Below are 13,220 nucleotides of genomic sequence, written 5' to 3' on the forward strand. Positions count from 1 at the left end.
ATGCATCAAGGATGAGAACCATTATAAGCATCGAGCACAAAGAACCACCGGAACCTACTGACCCTATTGTTTTACTGTTTATGTGTCTGACCCGTACGACCTGGGCTACTGTAATTATGATTTTCAGATAACTATGTTCGAGTAGATAACTTTTCATATAGGACTCGTCTTAATCCGAGTTACGGTTTAGGATTTATGGCCCTCCGATCGTCACTATGTCCATTTAACGTTGTGCTGAAAATTCTGACCTACTCGCACTTAGACCGTCGCCACGGTCAAACGAAGACGAGTTTGCTTCTGTAATTTTTATCACAACTAAAGGACTCATATACCGAGCCATGGCCACTGGTCTCACCTTATTTCAGTAGGTGTAGACACCGTGGTGACTGACCGAACTCAGCCTTTGTTTAAAAGTCTTTTCATGAACGAAACTTACTTTACACCTTTTGTTTAATAATGAATGATGATGACCCTTAAGACCTTATTTACATAATTTTAAACCTATTCAGACGATTTACTAACTTAGTACTATTTGACTTAGGTTGAGGACCCATTTGGACAACCTACACACTTGCTTATTTCCCGAGTCATATTTTACCGCTACTTTATCATTGTGAGTTATAGCATTCTCTTTTTACTTTAACTTATTTTGGGAATTAAGAATACATGCGGATTTTATGTTTTACATACTAGGCACCAGTACTTAAACTTATATATGTGTGGGTTATACAACGGCAGAAACATTCCCTTTAGCTCAGTAACGTTTAGTCATTGGTTTTTGAACCGGTGAACGCGAATCTTAGATATGGATCCATAGGGTTTGACATCCCCACTCGGGCTAGTAGCGCTAGCATTTAATGAGTGTTTAATACTTCGTAAACATACGCACTTGCCAAGTGTACTTTCAGGGGGTATAAACGTTAAGTTAGTTACCAAGTGCCCACGGTTAACATATACTTTATCATACTGTTTTGAAACGCTCTTTGTAGCACTGAAATCTCGTGGCCTACCTTACATACTGTTATACTTAAACTATAGCTCACCAACCTTTGTGTTGACGTTTTTAAGCATGTTTTTCTCAGGTGCTTAAGGTTATTTGCTTCCACTGTGTACTAGTCTTGCCGTAGACACCCGCTGCTCTAGTGTTATCACCGCATGAACTGTTTATCTTGCATTCAAACTTTAATACATTTGAAACTATGTTTTGTAACGACCTAAGGGTCACATACATTTATTCATGCTTGCTATTCGTAGAAGCATACTGTTGGTGTAAAACATTTTATGTCGATTATGACATCATCTTTTTATCGTGAATGCAACTTCTTTAATTACAGCATATAGTACTTAACCTTGTAATGATCCTGTTGTTGATGATTCGTACACGATGGTTTTGTACGGGGCATCACAGTACAGGCTGCGATGCAAAATAACAATAACTCTGGATCTAGCAGTGGAACTAATTCTGCAAGAAATCGTGTAGGATGCTCCTACAAAGAATTCACTGCCTGCAAATCTTTGGAATTTGATGGAACCAAATGACCAATTGGATTGAAAAGGTGAACCGAGAAGGTTGAATCGGTGTTTGCCATAAGTAAGTGTACTGAAGAGGACAAAGTTAAGTACGCTATGCATACCTTCACAGGTACGACATTAACATGGTGGAATACCTATCTCGAACAGGTAGGACAAGATGCTGCTTACGCACTACCATGGTCAGCATTTAAGCAATTGATGAACGAGCAGTATCGTCCCAGAAACGAGGTCAATAAGCTCAAGGTAGAGCTTAGAGGATTACGAACGCAAGGTTTCGATATCACCACGTACGAACGACGATTCGCAGAATTGTGCCTATTGTGTCTCAGAATGTTCGAAGACGAAGAAGAGAAGATCGACGCATTTGTAAAAGGGATTACCGAAAAGGATTCAAGAAGATGTGAGTTCACACGAGCCCGCCTCCATACAAAAGGCAAGTCGAATGGCTCACAAATTAGTGAACCATATTGAAGGAATGATTAAAGAGCAGGCGACCGAAGAGGCTAACATGAAACAAGTCAAGAGAAAGTGGGAAGAAACCAATGACAAGAGTCACCAATACGACAACAACAATCACAACCACAATCGCAATAACTATCCCAATAACCGCAACATCAATCGCAACAACAACTTCAAAAAATGTCCCAACAACAACTACAATAACCGTCCCAACAACAATAACAACAACAACAACAACAACAACAACAACAGCAACAATAACAATCCCAACAACAATCTCAATAACAACAATGGCAACAAAAACCAAAAACAACCATGCCAAAGATGTGAAGAGCATCACCCGGGGTTCTGCACGACATTTTGCAACCGGTGTAAAAGAATTGGTCATAGCGCGAAGAAGTACGAAATCTATAGACCAATGCATAACAGAACTAAAAGAACAAATAATGTCGGAACAAATAACACCGCCATAGTTTGTTTTGGATGTGGAAAACTGGGCCACTTTAGTAGAAATTTCCCGAATCAGGGGAATACTAATGGGCAGGGCCGCGGAAGAGTTTTCAATATTAATACGGCAGAAGCGCAGGAAGACCCGGAGCTTGTTACGGGTATGTTTCTCATTGACAATAAATCTGCTTATGTTTTATTTGATTCGGGTGCGGATAGAAGCTATATGAGTAGAGATTTTTATGCTAAACTAAGTTGTTCACCGATGCTCTTGGATAATAAATTTTTACTCGAATTAGCAAACGGTAAATTAATTATAGCAGATAATATATGTCGGAATCGAGAAATTAAACTGGTTAGCGAAACATTTAAGATTGACTTGATACCAGTAGAGTTAGGGAGTTTTGGTGTGATAATCGGTATGGACTGGTTGAAAGAAGTGAAAGCAGAGATCGTTTGTTACAAAAATGCAATTCGCATTATACGAGAAAAAGGAAAACCCTTAATGGTGTACGGAGAAAAGAGCAACGCGAAGTTAAATTTTATTAGTAACCTGAAGGCACAAAAACTAATAAGAAAAGGTTGCTATGCTGTGCTAGCACACGTCGAGAAAGTTAATTCTGAAGAAAAGAACATCAATGATATTCCCGTCGTAAAAGAATTTCCCGATGTATTTCCGAAAGAATTACCGGGATTACCCCCACATCGATCCGTTGAATTTCAAATAGACCTTGTACCAGGAGCTGCACCAATAGCTCGTGCTCCATACAGACTCGCACCCAGCGAAATGAAAGAATTACAAAGTCAGTTACAGGAACTTTTAGAGCGTGGTTTCATTCGACCAAGTACATCACCATGGGGAGCTCCTGTTCTGTTTGTCAAAAAGAAAGATGGTACATTCAGATTGTGTATCGACTATCGAGAGTTGAACAAACTTACCATCAAGAACCGCTACCCACTACCGAGAATCGACGACTTATTTGATCAACTACAAGGCTCGTCGGTTTATTCGAAGATTGATTTACGTTCTGGGTATCATCAAATGCGGGTGAAGGAGGATGATAATCCAAAGACTGCTTTTAGGACGCGTTACGGTCATTACGAGTTTATGGTTATGCCGTTTGGATTGACTAACGCACCAGCTGTGTTCATGGATCTCATGAACCGAGTGTGTGGGCCATATCTTGACAAGTTTGTCATTAATTTCATCGATGACATACTTATTTACTCGAAGAATGATCAAGAGCACGAAGAACATTTGAGAAAAGTGCTAGAGTTGCTGAGAAAATAAAAACTGTACGCTAAGTTTTCAAATTGTGCATTTTGGTTGGGAGAAGTTCAATTCCTCGGTCACATAGTAAACAAAGAAGGTATTCAGGTGGATCCAGCAAAGATTGAAACCGTTGAAAAGTGGGAAACCCCGAAACCTCCGAAGCATATACGCCAATTTTTAGGGCTGGCTGGTTATTACAGGAGATTCATCTAAGATTGTTCCAAAATCGCAAAACCCTTGACTGCATTAACACATAAAGGGAAGAAATTTGAATGGAAGGATGAACAAGAGAAAGCATTTCAATTGTTGAAGAAAAAGTTAACTACGGCACCTATATTGTCATTACCTGAAGGGAATGATGATTTTGTGATATATTGTGATGCCTCAAAGCAAGGTCTCGGTTGTGTATTAATGCAACGAACCAAAGTAATTGCTTATGCGTCTAGACAATTGAAGATTCATGAGCAGAATTATAAGACACATGATTTGGAATTAGGCGCGGTTGTTTTTGCATTAAAGACTTGGAGGCACTACTTATATGGGGTCAAAAGTATTATATATACCGACCACAAAAGTCTTCAACACATATTTAATCAGAAACAACTGAATATGAGGCAGCGCAGGTGGATTGAATTGTTGAATGATTACGACTTTGAGATTTGTTACCACCTGGGGAAGGAAAATGTGGTAGCCGATGCCTTGAGCAGAAAGGACAGAGAACCCATTCTAGTAAAAGCTATGAATATAATGATTCACAATAATCTTACTACTCAAATAAAGGAGGCGCAACAAGGAGTTTTAAAAGAGGGAAATTTAAAGGATGAAATACCCAAAGGATCGGAGAAGCATCTTAATATTCGAGAAGACGGAACCCGGTATAGAGCTGAAAGAATTTGGGTACCAAAATTTGGAAATATGAGAGAAATGGTACTTAGAGAAGCTCATAAAACCAGATACTCAATACATCCTGGAACGGGGAAGATGTACAAGGATCTCAAGAAACATTTTTGGTGGCCGGGTATGAAAGCCGATATTGCTAAATACGTAGGGGAATGTTTGACGTGTTCTAAGGTCAAAGCTGAGCATCAAAAACCATCAGGTCTACTTCAATAACCCGAAATCCTGGAATGGAAGTGGGAAAACATTACCATGGATTTCATCACTAAATTGCCAAGGACTGCAAGTGGTTTTGATACTATTTGGGTAATAGTTGATCGTCTCACCAAATCAGCACACTTCCTGCCAATAAGAGAAGATGACAAGATGGAGAAGTTAGCACGACTGTATTTGAAGGAAGTCGTCTCCAGACATGGAATACCAATCTCTATTATCTCTGATAGGGATGGCAGATTTATTTCAAGATTCTGGCAGACATTACAGCAAGCATTAGGAACTCGTCTAGACATGAGTACTACTTATCATCCACAAACTGATGGGCAGAACAAAAGGACATTACAAATGCTTGAAGACATGCTACGAGCATGTGTTATTGATTTAGGAAACAGTTGGGTTCGACACCTTCCGTTAGCAGAATTTTCCTACAACAGTAGCTACCATTCAAGCATTGAGATGGCGCCGTTTGAAGCACTCTATGGTAGAAAGTGCAGGTCTCCAATTTGTTGGAGTGAAGTGGGGGATAGACAGATTACGGGTCTGGAGATAATACAAGAAACTACCGAGAAGATCATCCAAATTCAACAACGGTTGAAAACCGCCCAAAGTCGACAAAAGAGCTACGCTGACATTAAAAGAAAATATATAGAATTCGAAATTGGAGAGATGGTCATGCTTAAAGTTGCACCTTGGAAAGGTGTTGTTCGATTTGGTAAACGAGGGAAATTAAATCCAACGTATATTGGACCATTCAAGATTATTGATCATGTCGGACCAGTAGCTTACCGACTTGAGTTACCTCAATAACTCGCGGCTGTACACAACACTTTCCACTTCTCGAATTTGAAGAAATGTTTTGCTAAAGAATATCTCACTATTCCGTTAGACAAAATCCAAATCAACGAAAAACTTCAATTCATCGAAGAACTCGTCGAAATAATGGATCGTGAGGTTAAAAGACTTAAGTAAAATAAGATACCAATTGTTAAGGTTCGATGGAATGCTCGTAGAGGACCTGAGTTCACTAGGGAATGAGAAGATCAGATGAAGAAGAAATACCCGCACCTATTTCCAAAAGATACGTCAACACCTCCAACTGCTTAAAATTTCGGGACGAAATTTATTTAACGGGTAGGTACTATAGTGACCCGAATTTTCCATGTTTATATATATTAAATGAAATTGATATTTACATGATTAAGTGTTTCCAACATATTAAGCAATCAAACTTGTTAAGACGTGATTAATTGAAATAGGTTTCATATAGACAATTGACCACACAAATTAACCGGCGATTCACGAACGTTACAAATTCGTAAAAACTACATAATGATATATATATATATATATATATATATATATATATATATATATATATATATATATATATATATATATATATATATATATATATATATATATATATAGTTAACATGATATTATGATAAGTATGTAAAAATAAGTAAACATATCATTACGTTTATTAACAATGAACTATATATGTAAAAATAAGACTACTAACTTAATGACATTCGAAACGAGACATATATGTAACGATTATCGTTGTAACAACATTTAACTGTGAATATATCATACTAAGATATATTAATATATCATAATATCATGAAAATATAATAATATAACATCTCATTTGACATAATAAACAATGAGTTAACAACATTTAACAAGATCGTTAACTTAAAGGTTTCAAAACAACATTTACATGTAACGACTAACGATGACTTAACGACTCCGTTAAAATGTATATACATGTAGTGTTTTAATATGTATTCATACACTTTTGAAAGACTTCAAGACACTTATCAAAGTACTTCTACTTAACAAAAATGCTTATAATTACATCCTCATTCATTTTCATCAACAATTCTACTCGAATACGGGTCACCCGTATTCGTACTCGTACAATACCCAGCTTCTAAATGTATTTACTATTGGTATATACACTTCAATGATTAGCTCTTAGCAGCTCTTGTGAGTTACCTAACACATGTGGGAACCATCATTTAATATCTAGCAAGAAATATCTAACAAAACAACAAACTAATGGAGCCTATATGGAATGCCTAAGTTCACGTGAAGATGGAGTACCACAAACACAATCACTTTGCAATTTTCTTGAATCAAACTACTCTCTCTCAAGTGTACTTCCATTGTTCTAAGTGTTCTTCATCATTTTCATCTAAATCTAGCTCAATCTAGTTCATCAATCCATACATAAACCAAGTTATAAAACAACTACTCAAGAACATATCAACAACACTTCCAAGTTTGCTAGCTTACTTCCAATCTTGCAAATCCACTTTGAGTGATCATCCAACCTCAAGAAATCTTTCTTATTTACAGTAAGATATCTTTCTAATATAAGGTAATACTCATATTCAAACTTTGATTCAATTTCTATAACTTTAAAAATCTTATTTCGAGTGGAAATCTTACTTGAACTTGTTTTCGTGTCATGATTTTGCTTCAAGAACTTTCAAGCTATCCAAGGATCCTTTGAAGCTAGATCTATTTTTCTCATTTCCAGTAGGTTTATCCACAAAACCTGAGGTAGTAATGATGTTCATAACATCATTCGATTCATATATATAAAACTACCTTATTCGAAGGTTTCAACTTGTAATCACTAGAACATAGTTTAGTTAATTCTAAACTTGTTCGCAAACAAAAGTTAATCCTTCTAACTTGAATTTTAAAATCAACTAAACACATGTTCTATATCTATATGATATGCTAACTTAATGATTTAAAACCTGAAAACACGAAAAATACCGTAAAACTGGATATACGTCGTCGTAGTAACACCGCGGGTTGTTTTGGGTTAGTTAACTAAAACTATGATAAACTTTGATTTAAAAGTTGTTCTTCTAGGAAAATTATTTTTCTTATGAACATGAAACTATATCCAAAAATCATGGTTAAACTCAAAGTGGAAGTATGTTTTCCATAATGGTCATCTAGACGTCGTTCTTTCGACTGAAATGACTACCTTTACAAAAATGAATACCTTTACAAAGTGGAAGTAAGTTTTGACATATCATATCGACCCATCTATATATATTATTTGCAACAACCATAGACACTCTATATGCAGTAATGTTTGAGTTAGCTATACAGGGTTGAGGTTGATTTCAAAAATATATATACTTTGAGTTGTGATCTAGCCTGAGACGTGTATACACTGGGTCGAGGATTGATTCAAGATAATATATATATCAATTTATTTATGTACATATAACTATAGACAACTAGTTGTAGGTTACTAACGAGGATAGCTGACTTAATAAACTTAAAACATTAAAACGTATTAAAAATATTGTAAATATATTTTGAGCATACTTTGATATATATGTACATATTTATTATAGGTTCGTGAATCGACCAGTGGCCAAGTCTTACTTCCCGACGAAGTAAAAATCTGTGAAAGTGAGTTATAGTCCCACTTTTAAAATCTAATATTTTTGAGATGAGAATACATGCAGCTTTTTAAATGTTTTACAAAATAGACACAAGTACATGAAACTACTTTCTATGGTTGAACGATCGAAGCCGATATGCCCCTTTTTACTTGGTAACCTATGAAATGTCCCGTTCTTATTGATTAAAAATGTTCCATATTAATTGATTTCGTTGCGAGGTTTTGACCTCTATATGAGACGTTTTTCAAAGACTGCATTCATTTTTAAAACAAACCATAACCTTTATTTCATCAATAAAGGTTTAAAAAGCTTTACGTAGATTATCAAATAATGATAATCTAAAATATCCTGTTTACACACGACCATTACATAATGGTTTACAATACAAATATGTTACAACAAAATAAGTTTCTTGAATGCAGTTTTTACACAATATCATACAAGAATGGACTCCAAATCTCGTCCTTATTTAAGTATGCGACAGCGGAAGCTCTTAATAATCACCTGAGAATAAACATGCTTAAAACATCAACAAAAATGTTGGTGAGTTATAGGTTTAACCTATATATATCAAATCGTAACAATAGACCACATGATTTCATATTTCAATACACATCCCATACATAGAGATAAAAATCATTCATATGGTGAACACCTGGTAACCGACATTAACAAGATGCATATATAAGAATATCCCCATCATTCCGGGACACCCTTCGGATATGATATAAATTTCGAAGTACTAAAGCATCCAGTACTTTGGATGGGGTTTGTTAGGCCCAATAGATCTATCTTTAGGATTCGCGTCAATTAGGGTGTCTGTTCCCTAATTCTTAGATTACCAGACTTAATAAAAAGGGGCATATTCGATTTCGATAATTCAACCATAGAATGTAGTTTCACGTACTTGTGTCTATTTTGTAAATCATTTATAAAACCTGCGTGTATTCTCATCCCAAAAATATTAGATTTTAAAAGTGGGACTATAACTCACTTTCACAGATTTTTACTTTGTCGGGAAGTAAGACTTGGCCACTGGTTGATTCACGAACCTATAACAATATATACATATATATCAAAGTATGTTCAAAATATATTTACAACACTTTTAATATATTTTGATGTTTTAAGTTTATAAGTCAGCTGTCCTCGTTAGTAACCTACAACTAGTTGTCCACAGTTAGATGTACAGAAATAAATCGATAAATATTATCTTGAATCAATCCACGACCCAGTGTATACGTATCTCAGTATTGATTACAACTCAAACTATATATATTTTGAAATCAACCTCAACCCTGTATAGCTAACTCCAACATTCACATATAGAGTGTCTATGGTTGTTCCGAAATATATATAGATGTGTCGACATGATAGGTCGAAACATTGTATACGTGTCTATGGTATCTCAAGATTACATAATATATAATACAAGTTGATTAAGTTATGGTTGGAATAGATTTGTTACCAATTTTCACGTAGCTAAAATGAGAAAAATTATCCAATCTTGTTTTACCCATAACTTCTTCATTTTAAATCCGTTTTGAGTGAATCAAATTGCTATGGTTTCATATTGAACTCTATTTTATGAATCTAAATAGAAAAAGTATAGGTTTATAGTCGGAAAAATAATTTACAAGTCATTTTTGTAAAGGTAGTCATTTCAGTCGAAAGAACGACGTCTAGATGACCATTTTAGAAAACATACTTCCACTTTGAGTTTAACCATAAGTTTTGGATATAGTTTCATGTTCATAATAAAAATCATTTTCTCAGAATAACAACTTTTAAATCAAAGTTTATCATAGTTTTTAATTAACTAACCCAAAACAGCCTGCGGTGTTTCTACGACGGCGTAAATCCGGTTTTACGGTGTTTTTCGTGTTTCCAGGTTTTAAATCATTAAGTTAGCATATAATATAGATATAGATCATGTGTTTAGTTGATTTTAAAAGTCAAGTTAGAAGGATTAACTTTTGTTTGCGAACAAGTTTAGAATTAACTAAACTATGTTCTAGTGATTACAAGTTTAAACCTTCGAATAAGATAGATTTATATGTATGAATCGAATGATGTTATGAACATCATTACTACCTTAAGTTCCTTGGATAAACCTACTGGAAAAGAGAAAAATGGATCTAGCTTCAACGGATCCTTGGATGGCTCGAAGTTCTTGAAGCAGAATCATGACACGAAAACAAGTTCAAGTAAGATCATCACTTGAAATAAGATTGTTATAGTTATAGAAATTGAACCAAAGTTTGAATATGATTATTACCTTGTATTAGAATGATAACCTACTGTAAGAAACAAAGATTTCTTGAGGTTGGATGATCACCTTACAAGATTGGAAGTGAGCTAGCAAACTTGAAAGTATTCTTGATTTTATGTAACTAGAACTTGTAGAATATATGAAGAACACTTAGAACTTGAAGATAGAACTTGAGAGAGATCAATTAGATGAAGAAAATTGAAGAATGAAAGTGTTTGTAGGTGTTTTTGGTCGTTGGTGTATGGATTAGATATAAAGGATATGTAATTTTGTTTTCATGTAAATAAGTCATGAATGATTACTCATATTTTTGTAATTTTATGAGATATTTCATGCTAGTTGCCAAATGATGGTTCCCACATGTGTTAGGTGACTCACATGGGCTGATAAGAGCTGATTATTGGAGTGCATATACCAATAGTACATACATCTAAAAGCTGTGTATTGTACGAGTACGAATACGGGTGCATACGAGTAGAATTGTTGATGAAACTGAACGAGGATGTAATTGTAAGCATTTTTGTTAAGTAGAAGTATTTTGATAAGTGTATTGAAGTCTTTCAAATGTGTATAAATACATATTAAAACACTACATGTATATACATTTTAACTGAGTCGTTAAGTCATCGTTAGTCGTTACATGTAAGTGTTGTTTTGAAACCTTTAGGTTAACGATCTTGTTAAATGTTGTTAACCCAATGTTTATAATATCAAATGAGATTTTAAATTATTATATTATCATGATATTATCATGTATGAATATCTCTTAATATGATATATATACATTAAATGTCTTTACAACGATAATCGTTACATATGTCTCGTTTAAAAATCATTTAGTAGTCTTGTTTTTACATATGTAGTTTATTGTTAATATACTTAATGATATTTTTACTTATCATAGTATCATGTTAACTATATATATATCCATATATATGTCATCATATAGTTTTTACAAGTTTTAACGTTCGTGAATCACCGGTCAACTTGGGTGGTCAATTGTCTATATGAAACATATTTCAATTAATCAAGTCTTAACAAGTTTGATTGCTTAACATGTTGGAAACATTTAATCATGTAAATATCAATCTCAATTAATATATATAAACATGGAAAAGTTCGGGTCACTACAGTACCTACCCGTTAAATAAATTTCGTCCTGAAATTTTAAGCTGTTGAAGGTGTTGACGAATCTTCTGGAAATAGATGCGGGTATTTCTTCTTCATCCAATCTTCACATTCCCAGGTGAACTCGGGTCCTCTATGAGCATTCCATCGAACCTTAACAATTGGTATCTTGTTTTGCTTAAGTCTTTTAACCTCACGATCCATTATTTCGACGGGTTCTTCGATGAATTGAAGTTTTTCGTTGATTTGGATTTCATCTAACGGAATAGTGAGATCTTCTTTAGCAAAACATTTCTTCAAATTCGAGACGAGGAAAGTGTTATGTACAGCCGCGAGCTGTTGAGGTAACTCAAGTCGGTAAGCTACTGGTCCGACATGATTAATAATCTTGAATGGTCCAATATACCTTGGATTTAATTTCCCTCGTTTACCAAATCGAACAACGCCTTTCCAAGGTGCAACTTTAAGCATGACCATCTCTCCAATTTCAAATTCTATATCTTTTCTTTTAATGTCAGCATAGCTCTTTTGTCGACTTTGGGCGGTTTTCAACCGTTGTTGAATTTGGATGATCTTCTCGGTAGTTTCTTGTATAATCTCCGGACCCATAATCTGTCTATCCCCCACTTCACTCCAACAAATCAGAGACCTGCACTTTCTACCATAAAGTGCTTCAAACGGCGCCATCTCAATGCTTGAATGGTAGCTGTTGTTGTAGGAAAATTCTGCTAACGGTAGATGTCGATCCCAACTGTTTCCGAAATCAATAACACATGCTCGTAGCATGTTTTCAAGCGTTTGTATCGTCCTTTCGCTCTGCCCATCAGTTTGTAGATGATAGGCAGTACTCATGTCTAGATGAGTTCCTAATGCTTGTTGTAATGTCTGCCAGATTCTTGAAATAAATCTGCCATCCCTATCAGAGATAATAGAGATTGGTGTTCCATGTCTGGAGACGACTTCCTTCAAATACAGTCGTGCTAACTTCTCCATCTTGTCATCTTCTCTTATTGGCAGGAAGTGTGCTGATTTGGTGAGACGATCAACTATTACCCAAATAGTATCAAAACCACTTGCAATCCTTGGCAATTTAGTGATGAAATCCACGGTAATATTTTCCCATTTCCATTCCGGGATTTCGGGTTGTTGAAGTAGACCTGATGGTTTCTGATGCTCAGCTTTGACCTTAGAACACGTCAAACATTCTCCTACGTATTTAGCAACATCGGCTTTCATACCCGGCCACCAAAAATGTTTCTTGAGATCCTTGTACATCTTCCCCGTTCCAGGATGTATTGAGTATCTGGTTTTATGAGCTTCTCTAAGTACCATTTCTCTCATATCTCCAAATTTTGGTACCCAAATCCTTTCAGCCCTATACCGGGTTCCGTCTTCCAGAATATTAAGATGCTTCTCCGATCCTTTGAGTATTTCATCCTTTAAATTTCCCTCTTTTAAAACTCCTTGTTGCGCCTCCTTTATTTGAGTAGTAAGGTTATTATGAATCATTATATTCATAGATTTTACTCGAATGGGTTCTCTGTCCTTCCTGCTC

Source organism: Rutidosis leptorrhynchoides, chromosome 2, assembly GCF_046630445.1.
Source record: "Rutidosis leptorrhynchoides isolate AG116_Rl617_1_P2 chromosome 2, CSIRO_AGI_Rlap_v1, whole genome shotgun sequence".
NCBI classification, from domain to species: Eukaryota; Viridiplantae; Streptophyta; class Magnoliopsida; order Asterales; family Asteraceae; genus Rutidosis; species Rutidosis leptorrhynchoides.